The sequence below is a fragment of the Doryrhamphus excisus genome, chromosome 7, assembly GCF_030265055.1.
Source record: "Doryrhamphus excisus isolate RoL2022-K1 chromosome 7, RoL_Dexc_1.0, whole genome shotgun sequence".
In the NCBI taxonomy this organism is placed as follows: Eukaryota; Metazoa; Chordata; class Actinopteri; order Syngnathiformes; family Syngnathidae; genus Doryrhamphus; species Doryrhamphus excisus.
Window position 1 is genome coordinate 19,888,306 of NC_080472.1, and position 15,379 is coordinate 19,903,684.

Below are 15,379 nucleotides of genomic sequence, written 5' to 3' on the forward strand. Positions count from 1 at the left end.
AAATCATTGCGATTGGATCTCAGCGCCCGGCAGCTGGAGTGGTATGGTTGAGTGACAGCGACTGGGGTTAACCCTTTGCACGCCACCGACGGAGACACTACCTCCACTCCGAGGCTGCCACGACACACGTGCGTGTGGAAATCTGCAGAGAGGGGAGACAATTTAAAGGAACAGCGCCCGCCGTCTGCAGAATAGTCTTCATTCTAAGGAAACCCTTTGGCCGTTTGTGCACCTCCGTTAGCCAACAACTCAAAGATAGCGATTCTCGGGATCCCTCCACAATGAAGCCGCCTAACACGAGAGGCATGGTGGTATTTTTAGCTTTTCCCCGACCTGCCCCTCCCACTGCCTCTAGCCTGCCGCCGAACTGGGTCAGGCCATGTAAATGTGGAGGGTACAAAGCAGAGGCACCCGGCTCTCCTCTCGCAGCGGAGAGATACTTCATCGCGAGCACTGGAAGCTCTACGAGGCTCTCCGATGCTATCGGGTTGCCAAAGAGCGTACGAAGGCGCAGTGGGGGGTGTCAGCAGTCAGCACACACTTTCCATTTTCCAACCCCTCCCCTACTGAGATCATAGTGGGACATATGAACAAATATCGATGAGGTATTTCCTGGTCATGGTGTAGTGAATTTCAAATATGCTCAGCATAAAAACACATTAAGGAACATCATGTTTACACTTGCACGTTTTAACATGTCCGAAAATGTGCTAGCAATTTATGATATTCTTCACTTCCTGTCTTTTAATATGGAAAATAAGGACTAATGTGTTATAATGCATGGATTGCTTATTAAGTAAAGAAAATAAATAGAGTTGTGATGGCTTTACGACATTCCGTGGTACAAACGTGCCCCCCATAAATTAAAGCTTAGATCCGTTAAATAACAGACTAGCCCACACGGTGGAAGAATATAGTACATGTGGCGTCCAGATCCTTAGTTGGAGATGGAACTAATCGATGTGATCGCTCACTTTTATTGGACATGTTGCTCTGAAATCATATTGATACAAGATAGTCAGCATAGCTAACGTGGGAGTCGGGACGCTGCAGCGTAATTCGGGGCTAAAAGGCAGGCTCATCGGTGGCGGCGTGCCAACTGAACATCATAAAAACCTCATAGAGAGGAGAGGTGAACCCAACAAATATTAGCCTTTTGGTCTTTTCGCCGCTCGACTGTCGTGACCATCATTGGGTAGGACAATGCTCATATAAAAGTGACAGTGAGAACTAAGTATAAGTGGTCTCATTATTAAGATGGAACGGTTGCTAAGGTTGCTAAAGCAGTGGCTGGAAGACCAGAATCAAGGCTACAGGCTAAAGCAGTGAAAGTGAAGCGTTTATGGCCCATAAGGGATGTTTGGTGTGGTTTCAGCCTTGTGCTAATTTGCATAACCTTAAAATAGAGGAAAAACTGCTAGCACAAGGCCCTCTAAAAAAAATGAAATCCATGAACTGCATATATATTAAGCTACGGGGCATTGATATTGTAGGAGCTAACAATGAGTACCGTATTTTCCGGAATACAAGTCACACTTTTTTTCATAGGTTGGCTGTTCCTGCGACTTATACTCCAGAGCGACTTATAAATGAAAAAACTGTTTGTTACATAAACACTAGACACCTTTTCTGTTCATGTTGTCATGTCGCTAATATGGTAAATTTTGGCTTCAAATGTAACATAAAAGATTAATTTACGTTAAAAATAGATCTATGAATTGCCGATGCTCAGCAATCAAGCATCGGCTTCATTCAGTAGCAGCTGATTTCTGCAGAAAAGCATGCGATATGCCAGTCACAACAACTGCGTACGATGTAGCCTCTTCCCAGCCCTTACACCGCAAACCGAATCAAACATGTCTGCCGCATGGAACTTAAGAGTGATCTCAACTTTGCAACACTGTAAGGTGAGTACGGTGAGTTTGAGGAACTAACATGTCATCACCTGTACGTGCATGATGGTCAAGACGGTAAGCAAATAACAGCGAAAAATAATTGCATTCATCAGACGAGAGGACCACCCATCGCTTGGAGCCCCGCTACCTGCTGCCTGGAAGGTGATATTCCACAGCCATCGCCCTGCCAGAGGTCCACCAGACACATGTACTCTTCCATTAAGTCTCCTTAAAGCCTCTCATCGTCTAAGCAGGGGTGGGAAAAAATATTGTTATCCTAACCCCCCCGCCCCCTGTATGGCACCCCTGGCTAATACCATGCATCATAATTGTGTGTAGGCATCCTTCTGTCTCCAGAGACAATGGTAGCGGCCCGGGGCAGGGCAGCCTGGTCAGTGTATGGAGACCATGTGCTGCCCGCCCATTCAACATGCCCCCCACCCCCCGTTTCACCAGCTTGGCACTAAAGATTGAACCTCATGTTGACCTTTTTCTATACTTATTTAAAAAGAAAATATACTGTTTTATTACAGTGGCTGTTTTTCTATAAGATTGTTTACAATTTAATAAAACACGCATATTTTGGCTTTGAATTTTGTGGAAAGAAATATCAGGATTATTGTATATCGATATTCAACCTAAATATACTGCGATACGAGTTATGATACCATTTCAGACCTTGTACAACCTTTCAGGGCTGCATGAATATGACCGAATTGGCTGGAAGGCGAGTACTATCGTGTACTCATTAAGTGTGAAAATGTTACACCGCCGACAATGTTATGCAGCAGCTGCAGACGTTGGCGGGCATCTTTCATCAGCGCGGCCTTTGAAGCCCGGACCTGCCCTTTGTTCTTTATGATGCGCCGTTCTAGGGCCGCTGCCCCCAGGGGCCGGTCCGTGCCATGCCATTCGCTGTCTGACCCAGTCGTCCCCGGGCCATTGTACAATGGGGTCGCTGTGTAAAGTGCGGGTGGGTGCCTTCATTGTGACACAACTGACCGACACGTGAGAGGGAGGGGGGGGGGGGGGCGCAAGGGAATGATGACAGACCTAGAAAGATGGCTGAAGCGTCAAGTATGAGTCAATCACACGCGGTACTGCGTAATACAAGTGTCTTTAAAGTGGTTCCTGTGTCAGTGATGTCCTGTGATGACCATTTTCATGCATGCTGAGTTTTGATACTGATCACCCATGACTGAAATCAGCCGCTAATTTTGCAGCCACACTCAATAAAAGCGAGTAGTAGTAGTAGCAATGGATAATATGGTACCAAAACTGATGCAAAAACTGGAGCGGAAAAAAAAAACAAGTTTGACTGTACAACTGGTGAGGCGTGATCACATGACAGTGACCCTAGTGGACACTGAGGTGCCATTATTTTGCAGATTTTCGGGGAGTTCCACCATACGCTGCGATGTAGCTGGTGCCTAGGGGGAGTAACATTTTCATATAACCCCTACCTCGTAATGTACGAGCAAAAATGTACCATAAACACTAAAAGCCCGCATTGTGTCTTTCAATGTGGGTTTACACAGCACATGTCACTCACGTTTGTGACATACAAGCTTTCATCAGTAACTCGTCAACTAGATGTGCTACAGCAAAAAAAAAAAAAAAAGGTGCATATTGACAACACTAAATGTTATTTTTGGAGCCCGGAGCTGCTCGTGAGTGTCTCCGGAGCGCACGATGCAGCTGTAAGTGGGACTGCACCACCGTGGAAGCATTCGACGTGAAGCTTTCAACCGACTGATTGCTCTCCTTTTGCCGTCAAGAGGACAGAGAGTATTTCATGCAAAGGCTAAATTAGCAGAAGTGCGCGGCCGCCCGTTGCTGATGCCCTGTACAAAATGTAACAAGTCTGGATTACAAATGTAAGCAGGGGGAGGTGAGGGAAGGCGATCCAAATGTGCCCGCACAGCCAACGAGTGTCAAACGATACGCCGCTGTGCCATAGAACCGCTTTCCAAAACAAGTTGCAACAACCACTGACTCATATCCTTTGTTTTGCCGGACAGGCAACCAGCGTCCATGCTGTCAATAGTCTGCAGCCAGGAAGATGAGAGCTATCAATCTTGAGCGACTGCAGCAGCCCGAGTCCAAAGGCCTCAGGCGGAGCAACACAATGTGTTACTGTTGGTTTACATAAATCATTAAACGCGCTCTATGTGGCTCTTTAGGCTGACAGAGACCGCAAGGAAGGATCCTTAGGGACACGATGACGATAATAACAATCATATATGAAACATGCTTATTATGCTGCTGATGCAGACTTGAAAGTAAACACACTTCATCCTCAACAGTCCTCATCTAGACGCAATCATTGATTATCATAAAATGGTGTTTTCTCATAATCAAAGCTTAATTCCCTTAATTACATGTTTAATTTATGTATCCCTTGTAATGATGATACAAGCCTATCCTTGGAAAATGACTACTTTATTCCCCTAATACAGTCATACACATTTTCTCCCTGTCTTTTTCTGTATTCCCTCTTAATTTACTTCATTTTCATCCCTTTAAAGCGACAACCTCATTTTTGTAATACGGTCATTCTGGTTCTAAAGCTACATTGATCATTCACCTTTATGGATACAATGGTTGATTAGGGAAGTGCTTAGCTGTCATCACATTACATCATGCCTCCAGATAACTAGACCATGTTACTGTGACATCCCCTTAATGCAGGCCAATGAGCCTCATTGTGTTTATGTATAATGTAATTAGAAATAAACATTGCAATTGCAAATGGCTGCAAGGCAGCGTATGGTGCGTGTCCCTGCGGCTGCAAGCACCGCATCGTTTAATTGGATAAGCAGTGATCCCTTCATCTCGACACCAAAAAGGGGCTCAGCGGCTGCAAGAACCGCACAGACCGTGGAGCTTGCAGGTGACGTGAAGGAATGCAAAAAGCGTTCCAGCATCCATCAAGGTCATGGGAAAAAAAGACTAACATGCCTAATGAGGGGACATTTTTTTGGACCTATGGAACAGTCGTTCGGCGTTTAAGTGCTTGTTAAAAAAAATCAAAGACCGGGGGGTTGCAAGAGTCACACTCGGGTTGAAACTTGAGGTGGTCGGGTAACTTGGCCTGACGGCTTGGACCGAACGCGGTGCTCCGTGGAGGAGCTCCGTGGATCACAAGTTAGAGATCAAGGGTTATTCGTTCAGGTGATCGATATGGAATAACGCCTGGCGCTGAATGCAAAATAAGCCTAATTTATGCATAATACTTTATCTGATTTATCGCCAATAAATAGTCAACATCATCAATGAAATCTTACTGATAAAAGAACAGTTTTAAAAGCCCACTGCGAGCCACGCTAGCTCACATTGCTAGCCGAGTAGCTCGCAGGCGTTAGCATATGCTGATTGTAAAGAACACACAAGCGCTGCAACACACAGATTGACAGCTTGGGGAAACTTAACCAGGGGCGGAGAAGAAGGGAAAGTAAACCAGGAAGGTGCACCGGAGATTTTGCAGCATCCCGGCTGATAAGCCACCCCGGGCTGGAAGACGAGCCTGCCCAATGTCAGTGTCCATACCCCCGGATAGAGGGTTAGCCGCACTAGCTTGACGTGAAGCTAACCGACCAACCGCTGCTTGATAACCGCGTCTCGTCTGAAACACTGACCGCAAAATGGGAGACTTTGTCAGCAGAAGCGTCCTCTCCAAGGCGACGGAAGTAAACCCAGGAAGCCGTTGTCGTGAGGCAATTTTAAAGCATTAATGGAAGGTAGGACCAAGAGAAAATACTTACTCCTTTTCTCTGAAGCGCACCCTGAGTGCCTCTCGCCCTTTCTCACTCCCCCTCCAGACTCCAGAGGCTCGCTCCCCTGGACTGAGGTAGAAGCCCCGCCCACTGTGACGTCTCCACCACGATCAGAGAGTACAGAGTGTAGCAAGCAGTCAAGATAGTTCCCGTCCTTGACATGAATGCTCGAAAACACATTTCTCTCGCGCATTTAAATTGGCTAATGGACAAAGTACGAGCATTGTGTTAATAAGTTAACGCTCACATATGATTATTTGCATCCGTCTATTACAAAAGGCAACATACGAAGAGGATGCGACGATTGTATTGAATTATCGGTATATAATGACGACGAACTTACTCCCGTGGTATAACTTGCTCACGTTCGTGTCAGATGACTGAAGGCAAAAGCGGAAGTGCACAGAGCCATCTTATCTCGCTCCTCCGTGTTCCCTTTTTCCACAACTCCACCAGGGACTTGTGGTGCGCGTCAAGGAGAGGAGGAGCTAAGCTTCTGGTGTGGATTCCCATTGGCTCAGCCTGCATAAGAGTCGCCTATGGAAACGGTTACGTCATGACGACCACCACCCCCAGCCCCCTTGTACTCCCACGTCGCTTTATAATAACGGGATTATTCAGGAGTTCGCAGCACCGTGTGATGTAGCGTGCGAGAATCAGTCACCATCGCCTCCGTTGGTTTTTGACAAGTCAGTTCTGACTCCACCAAAGCTACTCTCTCGGCTCGTCCCCCTTGCCCCTGATCAAACCTGACGTCATTCTTTCCATGACGTAGCGTTTTTTTTCTTCTTCGCCTTTAATGCCTGTCGTCTTTGTGACTGAGGAGTCTCACTCCGCATTTATTCCAGTAGTGCTACTAACATGTAGCACACTTACACAACAATACAAACAGAGCATTGCCTTTTTTTTTAAATATTTGGCACACAGGCACCTTTTTACCATGTCTCAGGTTGAGAACAAACAAAGGCATGTTTTACATGATGATCAGCAGGTTAAAAACCATCATTAGCCGTGGTAGATGATAAACAGAGAACAAGGCCCGCTGGGGGTCAAGTCTCGGTGTTTAATACATAATGGGACTTATCATTAACGCCTCAGCGTGCACCAGTGCCTTCATTCACCACACTGCAGTTCTATAAACAAGGAGGCGGGGCCGGTTCAAAGCGCTGACGCAAAGTTTGAACGTTTTGACACATTTTTTGGGAACGTCTGAGTCAGATGGAGACAAAGAAAAGACAAGAAAAAGAGGAAGCTCAGGATGAAGAGGACAATGACTTCGGATTTCTGCACGTTTGCTTGTGCAAGCGCTGTCAGTTAGATTTGTCAGCCCGAAGACAAGAAAGGCATAAAAAAATGACAAAAACAAACGACTATCACATGTTTTGATAGATGTCATATTCATAGACAGATTTTAAGTAACTTGGACCAAATGGAGAATAACTGCAGGGTCGGGCATCGTTTGCATTTAAACAAACACGGTTCCGATTTCAATTCATTGTTTCCATTCCTGAGTCCAATTCCTTGGTCATAACAGTTAAGAGTTATTTTTTAAAAGTAGTATACTTGGTTTACTGCATCATTGTTGGTGTAAGCTATTTTTGATGACACCCTTATTTTGTAAACACAAGTAAACAGGCTGCACGGTGGACAAGTGGTGGACGCGCGGTGGACGCGCAGGCCTCACAGCTAGGAGACTCCAGTTCAATCCCACCTCTGTGTGGAGTTTGCATGTTCTCCGGGTACTCCCAGTTTCCTCCCACATTCTCATCACACAGCAACTTAATACTCATAATTAATACTAATCATGAAGGGGCTGCATAGTGGTCGAGTGGTTAGCACGCAGACCTCACAGCTAGGAGACCAGGGTTCAATCCCACCCTCGGCTATCTCTGTGTGGAGTTTGCATGTTCTACCCGTGCATGCGTGGGTTTTCTCCGGGTGCTCCGGTTTCCTCCCACATTCCAAAAACATGCTAGGTTAATTAGCGACTCCAAATTGTCCATAGGTATGAATGTGAGTGTGAATGGTTGTTTGTCTATATGTGCCCTGTGATTGGCTGGCCACCGGTCCAGGGTGTACCCCGCCTCTCGCCCCAAGAAGACAGCTGGGATAGGCTCCAGCACCCCGGCGACCCTCGTGAGGATAAGGTCAGAAGTGCGCATCCAAGATGAAGCACTCTTGTGATGTCTACACCATGTTTAATCATGTTGGGTGTAAACCTTCCTTTGCGTGAGATCATCGTGTCAGTCTTCATCAAAATAAAAAATCAGCATCAAAATCAGGAATCCGAATCAGAAGCATTTGAACAATCCCGAGTGAAGCACAATGTCATTCCATGGATGCTTGCGACTCCATGCCCAATCCTAGGATCCCACCGGGAACACCAAGTGCAGGTAGGATTGCAAGGTTTATGCTTTGCTAAAGCTCTTTATCTGCGGTTCCAATCCTGCCTCGTGCACTGCCACTTCCATACTTGATGTATTAGAATTCATTAGTCTGATATCTAGTATCGCAAAAAGATCACCTAAGTACTAAGTACTAGTATCACCCTGAGTATGAGGTGCACTTTTTTGAACAGAACTTTACCGATACTATTAAATCTGCACTTTACATTTATGACACACACCGCTGCGTGTTTATTTTTCTGATTTATCTCTCCAAATCAATTGTAAAAATCAGATTTTTGCAAGGAAATCTTAGCGCTTTTCACATTAGGGAGCCCAGTCATTTAGCCCGCAGCTGTTGTCTTGTTTGTCGACTCGGGTCCTGGGTGGAAACGCGCCATATGCTCTGGAGCATCTCGTGAACTACAGTAAATGTCAAGTGCCATTAGTCCATCTGCATGCTAATGTGTCGCCTCGTGCCTCGTCACTTGTTGTCATTATTCACACACCGCCGTCATGAGCGACGGGGGAACGCCCGAAAAAAGTCCCCCTGAAAAAAAGGATGGAAAAAACAAACCGTGTTTGGAAAAGTGGTTTTCAGGATGAACCAAATTAGCTGCGGTGGTTGTGTGTGTGTGTGTGTGTGCTCTCGTCCCAACGTAGGACTTTAATTGCTGGGCTATGAGACAAGCCAGCTTGACTAATAATTAAAGGTTCAAGACCAATGAGACACAATGAGAAGATGTCTGCTGTAACTTTTTTCCCTTAAATGCTACCTAAGTTTTACAGCTTATAATTACTTTTATTTTCAATTGAATTGGTTATTATGAGGCCGCACGAGAGTGGATGCTTGAAGCACCACTCTAGCACAGTTAGCATGGTATGAACCCACCCCTCCCCCCCCCAGCTGGCATAGGCTCCAGCTCACCTGAGACCCTAATGAGGACAAGCGGTTGGAAGCTGTTTCTGAATGGATTTAGACGTTTCCTTGAGGGATGCCACGTCCCTTTGTAATCATTGTCACCCCCCCACCACCCCCCAAAGCTTTGCTATTAGAGTAGCACAGTAAAAAAAGACATTTTCTTTCTTATAAGGAGGATTTTATGTCTCGTAGAAGACTTAGTCATAGTGACACATCCATTCTCTTACGGTAAGAATGATGTGATCATTGATCTTATCACACATTTAAATAGGTACGGTATCTACACCAGCGGTGTCATTAGGCCTATTTAAATTTTTTAAAAAAATTCTTAAGCCCCCTAAATAATTCTATATTTTTTTATTGATTAAATTTTTTTTTATAGATTTTTTTTTTTACAAAAAATAAAAATAAAAAATCAAATTTCATAAAATAGGGCAAAAGCAGGCTAATAAGCAAGTCAATAAGCAGGGTAATCCTAGCCTCCTACTACTATGTCTGTTTTGGTCAAGTAGTTTGGAAAATAAATTACCCGCAAAAAATGCGACTTATATTCCAGTGCGACTTATGTATGTTTTTTTTCTACCTAATTATGCATTTTTGGCATTGTGCGACTTATACTCCAGTGCGACTTACGTATGTTTTTTTCTACCTAATTATGCATTTTTGGCCTTGTGCGACTTATACTCCAGTGCGACTTACGTATGTTTTTTTTCTACCTAATTATGCATTTTTGGCCTTGTGCGACTTATACTCCGTAGCGACTTATAGTCCAGAAAATACGGCAATAGGCTAATTAATAATATAATCATGATTATAATATCATTGATCACTGTCCACTGGACAGAATGGTTGCAGAACGGAATTGAGTATCTTTACTAAATCTGTCCAAAAGTGGGAAAGTTATATCCCGGTTCTTGTTCCTTATTAGTTTTTTTTTTTTTTTTTGAATGTCTACTACATTCATTCATATCCTGTGCATCTCCAGGGGGCTAAGTCCCTCCCTTGTCCTCAGAACCTAGTGATGCCCCTGATCTACACATGGAACATTGAGCAATTCAAATCCCTGTAGAGGATGGAAAAAGTCCACCAGCAAATGTCCTGAAAACACATCTTTAAAAATGTGACGGCAAAGTGTAAGTGTACCGGTGCAGCGTTGTTGTTTCTCTTTAGGTCAAAGGGAGTGGAAAAAAGAATGATACTTTTCTTCTTACTCAAGCGCCACATGAACATTGCTTCCTTTAGGTCATCTGATCGTTCTACGCAACTTTGTTGCTTGTCGCATTTTCCACTTGCTCAGCACTTTGGCGGCGGGTGGATGTTCAGAGTTGAAGTGTGTGTGTGTGTGTGTGGGGGGGGGGGGGGGGTCGCTGTAGGCTTCCTCCTTTTGAAGGGGAAAAAAGTAGTGTGGCATACTTTTGACAGAGACTTATGATGTGTGAGGAGTTTCCAAAAGGGGCGGGTGAATAACACCTCAGTTTAAAACCTGCTGGGTCTTTTTATTTTTATTTATCACTTTGGCCGAGCAGCGGCTCTATCAGTCACTGGCGGGCTCTCTCTTGCAAATTGCAGCAACAAACCTCTCTCGGCCAGTGTGTCATTAGTCTGCCGGAATGACTGTAATCACTTTTTGTCTCCAATTAAACGATTAGTATGGTAAAAGCAGCTGGCAGATACCGACCAATGAAGGAATGAATAATACAGGTGTGTGAAGATCTGAACGGAGACCTTGTGAGTCCGTCGCACAAAGCCTCGCTTGTGTGCAAGAGGTGGTGGTCGGCAGGAAAGGAAGGCAGAGGAGGTGTTGTTGGTTTTATCGTGAACTGGGCATGTTTGTGTTTCCAACCGCCCCAGGAATTTACTGCAGGCACTTGCGAGGGCAGCCGCACGGCGAGGGCTGCACGGTCCGACGGGACAAAGGCCGGAGTTGTGCAGAGAAGGGGGGGAGAGAAAATTAAATCGTACTGACAAGGAGTTATTGTTAAAGACGCGTGGCCTAGGAATAGCCGTGAAATACAACCAAGTGTGTTGTAATATATTTTTTGGCCAAACCTCCTCACCCATAGGTGGCGCTATGACAGCTTTAAAGTTAATTGACTTCAGGAATTCAGTGCAAAATAATGATTCCCAACTTCCAGATCGTGGGGGTCATTTGTATGGGTGACTGTGTCAAGCTTGAGCGCGAGAGTAAGGATATTGAGTGGGGACTCCTGCACACAGTTGCAGATAACTGCTAGAGAAGATATATATTCAGTCAAAAAAATACCGCTTATCCTCAAACCGGAGTACCCGGACAATACCCACACACGCACAGATGCGGGGATTCCAAGACTCTCCTGACTGTGTGGCGAACATGCTAACCACTCGACCACCATGCGCCCCTCAAAAAACTTTTTTTGCAGTATTGAAATTTTGCACTTTGTTAGACGGTCCTTGAATGCGACATAGTTGCATACATCTTACATTATCACCGATTAGTGGTGAGCTTTGTCTTCCCATTTCTGCTGTTGCAATTAATTGCAATTAAAATAAACATCATCCAGTTCTGGTTTGGGTGCTAATCAGCTAAATATGAGATTTTCTCCAGCGTCATGTTAACGACAACACTGAGCCAAGTTTCCACTCACACATAATAATTCACCTCCAGTGCAAACCGGACCTGTGAGGGAACGGTGACCCACCCAGTCAGCCACCCAGCCTAATAAGTGCATCTATGAGTGAGAGAATAAATGTGTAGCGGTTCCATAGAAGGGTGTCGGCGCGCTTTGGTTCCAGCCATCCATGCACCCATCTCGGACATGTTTTCCATGTTCTGTTTTCCATCAGTAGCCTCCATATTTGCTAGACAGGCGGAGCTGGCTTCATTCCGGCCAGTGAGCATCCAACATGTCACAGAATCTGGGGCACATAAATAGACTTGATTCAGTTACAGCAAAGCCTGAGAAACCACCTGAGATTCTGCGTTTAGATGACGAGATGAGGAAATGGAGTGAAAGGGGAAAAAAATAACAAAAACCACAGAAACCACAAAAATATCAGGCAGAAGAAAATGAGCCCAGAGAGGAACGCTTGCCTGTGGCAAAGGTGACTTTGGGTAAATTGGAGAGAACACACGGCAATTAAAAACTGTTTTTGTAACGTTTAGGTGTTCAATTAGTTAGATGAAATTGAGTTTTGATCCAGAGAGATGTGGCCTCGCCTGCACCGGGCACAGATGGGGCAAAGTCAGGGGGCAGATCCAATGGGAACTCGGCGCCCTTTACACCCCATTTCTTCCCTTTCGCATGGGGGCTTTTCCCCTGGGAGGCAAGAAGGGCATGGAGAGGAAGAGAGGCAGGGCGTATGCTACTTAGTGGAAAAAAACACAGCTCAAGATTACTACACACACACACACCTTGGCCTCCTTTAGGTAATACCTTGAAAAGTCCATTGTGGATATATATATAAGACTATGGGACACAGTCACATTATGATATTTATGTTCCGTCACCATTACCACAGACTGACACAACCCCTAAGCCCGATTTAGAGCCAGGGAGAGGAGGGGGTATCCACTGTGATCCTACTGTAGCAGATGGATATGTCAGATATGCCTGCATGGCTTTATAGAGATGCTTATAGAGACGCTTAGTGGTAATGTAATGACCTCTGTGTGTGTGTGTGTGTGTGGGGGGCAATTACCCCTTTGGTCTGTCTGGGGAAAACTCACTTCGCTGCGGGGAAAAAAAAAAAAAGGATGGACTTACTTTGGTTGTCCAGTCTTCAACGATAGGATTAGTGTTAGAATAAAATGTATAGAATAAATATAGTATTAGTTATCACCCTTATATCAATTTGCTTTAACAATAGAAAGAGTGTTTGAATGTGCTGAAGAAGAAATGTTCGTGTGACCCTGATCCGAGACCCCCAGTGACCTCCTATCTAAAATGTAGATAGAATTAACATAGTGTTAGTTATCACCCTTATATCCATTTGCTTAAACAATAGAAAGAGTGTTTGAATGTGCTGAAGAAGTGTTCCTGTGACCCTGATCCGAGACCCCCAGCGACCCCCGTGTCCTGGAGGTGCCTGGACGGCGACCCTGCCGATGTTCATGTTAATCCTGCAAGAATGTGCCAAGATAAGAACTCATAAAACAATAAAAGAAATTACTCTCACATATACACACACACATAGACAAACAAATACAGCTCGTGCAACTGCCCCCCCCCCCTTTAGAGTTGCACGACCATGTAGTAGGGACCCCCTACTACAACTCACACTAAGAGTGGAGCTGCATGTCACTGGGTATGTTGTTTCACTCTCCTCACTGCGAGTAACTTTGAATATTGTTGTCTGTCTCTTCTGTATTTGAGTGTTTTTACAAATGTCACTGGAGTTTGAACCTGACATTTACTTTTTAGCCAGTCATCCAATACATTTGACTTGGAGTTGGAAAGAACAGCATTATATCACTTGGGGGGGGGGGGGGGGGGGGGGTTCACAATATCGCTACTGGCCAATGCGGACATGACGAGGCTGTCTATGTTAAACTTTCCCACTGGGCTCTGATTGAACAAATAAATAAATAAATAATAATAATAAAATTTAAATTATATTAGGAAAGTAGGAAGTGAACAAATGTAACAGTTACTGATTGTAAAAGTACCAGATGGAGGGGTAGGATCTAATAAGCTTTGCTTCTTCCTACTCCTTTTGGACATGTGGAACTGTGAACTGATTATGTGATGCATTCACTTTTAATCTTTAAAACCATTACCATTACATTATTATTGATTAAAAGTTTGTGAAAAATGTTGTTCTGTGTACTAAATAACTCATGTTAGCATATCTCTCTACTAACATTCCGGTGTGCTCAATAGACAACACTTTTTTTGGGGGGGGGGCAGTCCACATAGGCCAGAGCACATATTCGTCCATAGCCTAGTTAACGGCTACCCCACTTTGAGCTAGCCCAGTTCCAGAACCACCCAGCGGAGTCCAAATAAGTCATGGCAACTGTGAGCTAACCCGGGACACCTCGCCCTCAAACCGAGTTCCTGCAGTGCCGTGGTACTTTAAAAACCTTTTCTTAATACGGCCATCTATCCGGAAATCCCGTGTCTTAACCTTGATGGTGTCATCCAAACTACTTTCAAGGTCTGGTTGGAAAAGATTGGCCATGCTTGGGTGATGTGATCCAGCCTGAAAGCCAATCTTTCCAGTTTACCTCCCAATGTCAAACAGTAGAGTGTCAAACGTGGGAGGGGAGTGCGCGACCGAACACATTCCCCAGAGCGGTATAGCATCTTGCTAAAAAAGGCAAAAAGAACCGAGGGGAGTACCTCGCAAGAGTCTGCAAGTTGTTACTATCTGGAGCTCGGTGTTGCTGCATGAAGGCCAGTTGAAGTTCATGCTAATCACCGGCATTGTTTTCTCGGGTAAATGCGGTCTATTGTCATGTAGAGTAATAAATGCCGTCACCACTGCCTAATATTTTTACCCAACCCTTGAGTCACTTCCAATTTTCCACTTGTCTCATCGCCCATTAGTTCTCCCTCCTCGAGACATTGTCCCCGCTCCTTGTTTATGTAGGTCACAGCCCAGAAAGACACGACTGCGAAGCTCCAGGGTGGTGTGGAGCTTTTCTGGCAAGGCGGCACCAGCGGCTTGAGAGTGCAATGGGAGCATCGGTTCCGGGGGTTATGTGGCATTGTACCTGCCTCATCCATAATAGATTAGATCCAGCAATAATATATGAGACCGGTGAGTAACTTGAGGATGCGGTGGGACACGGAGACTGGACTCACTGGTCTCCTCTTCCTTCCACCTCCTCCTCCTCCTCCTCCTCTTGTCGTCAGCCAATGAGCCTCTCAGAGAGAACACGACGCCACCTTGGACACCAACAAACACGGGGGTGTGCTAATAAATCTATACACGAGAGTGTAAACAAGCTGGTACAACACGGTAAAGAAACGTTAGACTCTGGTTTTGCGTCCCAGTGTGACGCCATTGATGCTAATTTAGCAAGTTAGCATCACCGTTTGTCAATACAAACTCAATGATGAAATATGGGACAATTTCCGCAGTTACATCAAAGCTGGATCATGTATTTATTTACTATTGTCGCCATGGAAATTGAGCAAGATTGCTTGAAATAAGTGATGGGAAACCAGGAAGGTGGTGACACATTGTCGTGACACATTGTCATCAAGAATCACATCTTCAATGAAATATAAATTTTTCCCTTTTATTCATCATTCTTACATATTTACATGCATTTTGAAATTATTTTCTACATGTAAAACTATAATTGCCAAAATTTAAAAACCGTGTTTTGTGTTATACGCAGTGGTGACATTAGGCCTATTTTAGGGGGACCTCAGCCCCCCTAAAATGTTCTTAAGCCCCCCTAAATAATTTTAT

General features: G+C 44.8%; 1 protein-coding gene across 5 annotated transcripts in view; it reads right to left on the reverse strand.

The window, feature by feature from the left end:
• The window catches only part of atp2b1a (ATPase plasma membrane Ca2+ transporting 1a), an 81,156-nt gene that overhangs the window by 23,672 nt on the left and 42,105 nt on the right, over positions 1 to 15,379 (reverse strand). The window contains exon 1 of one of the 5 annotated variants that reach the window (XM_058076738.1): positions 5,660 to 6,062. The exons of 1 other annotated variant lie outside the window; for it this stretch is intronic. The gene's annotated coding sequence lies outside the window, so the exon portion shown is untranslated. Of the gene's footprint in view, positions 1 to 5,533; positions 6,065 to 15,379 lie in introns of those variants that run through there. 3 more of the 5 variants (XM_058076741.1, XM_058076739.1, XM_058076742.1) reach the window with 3 other exon arrangements.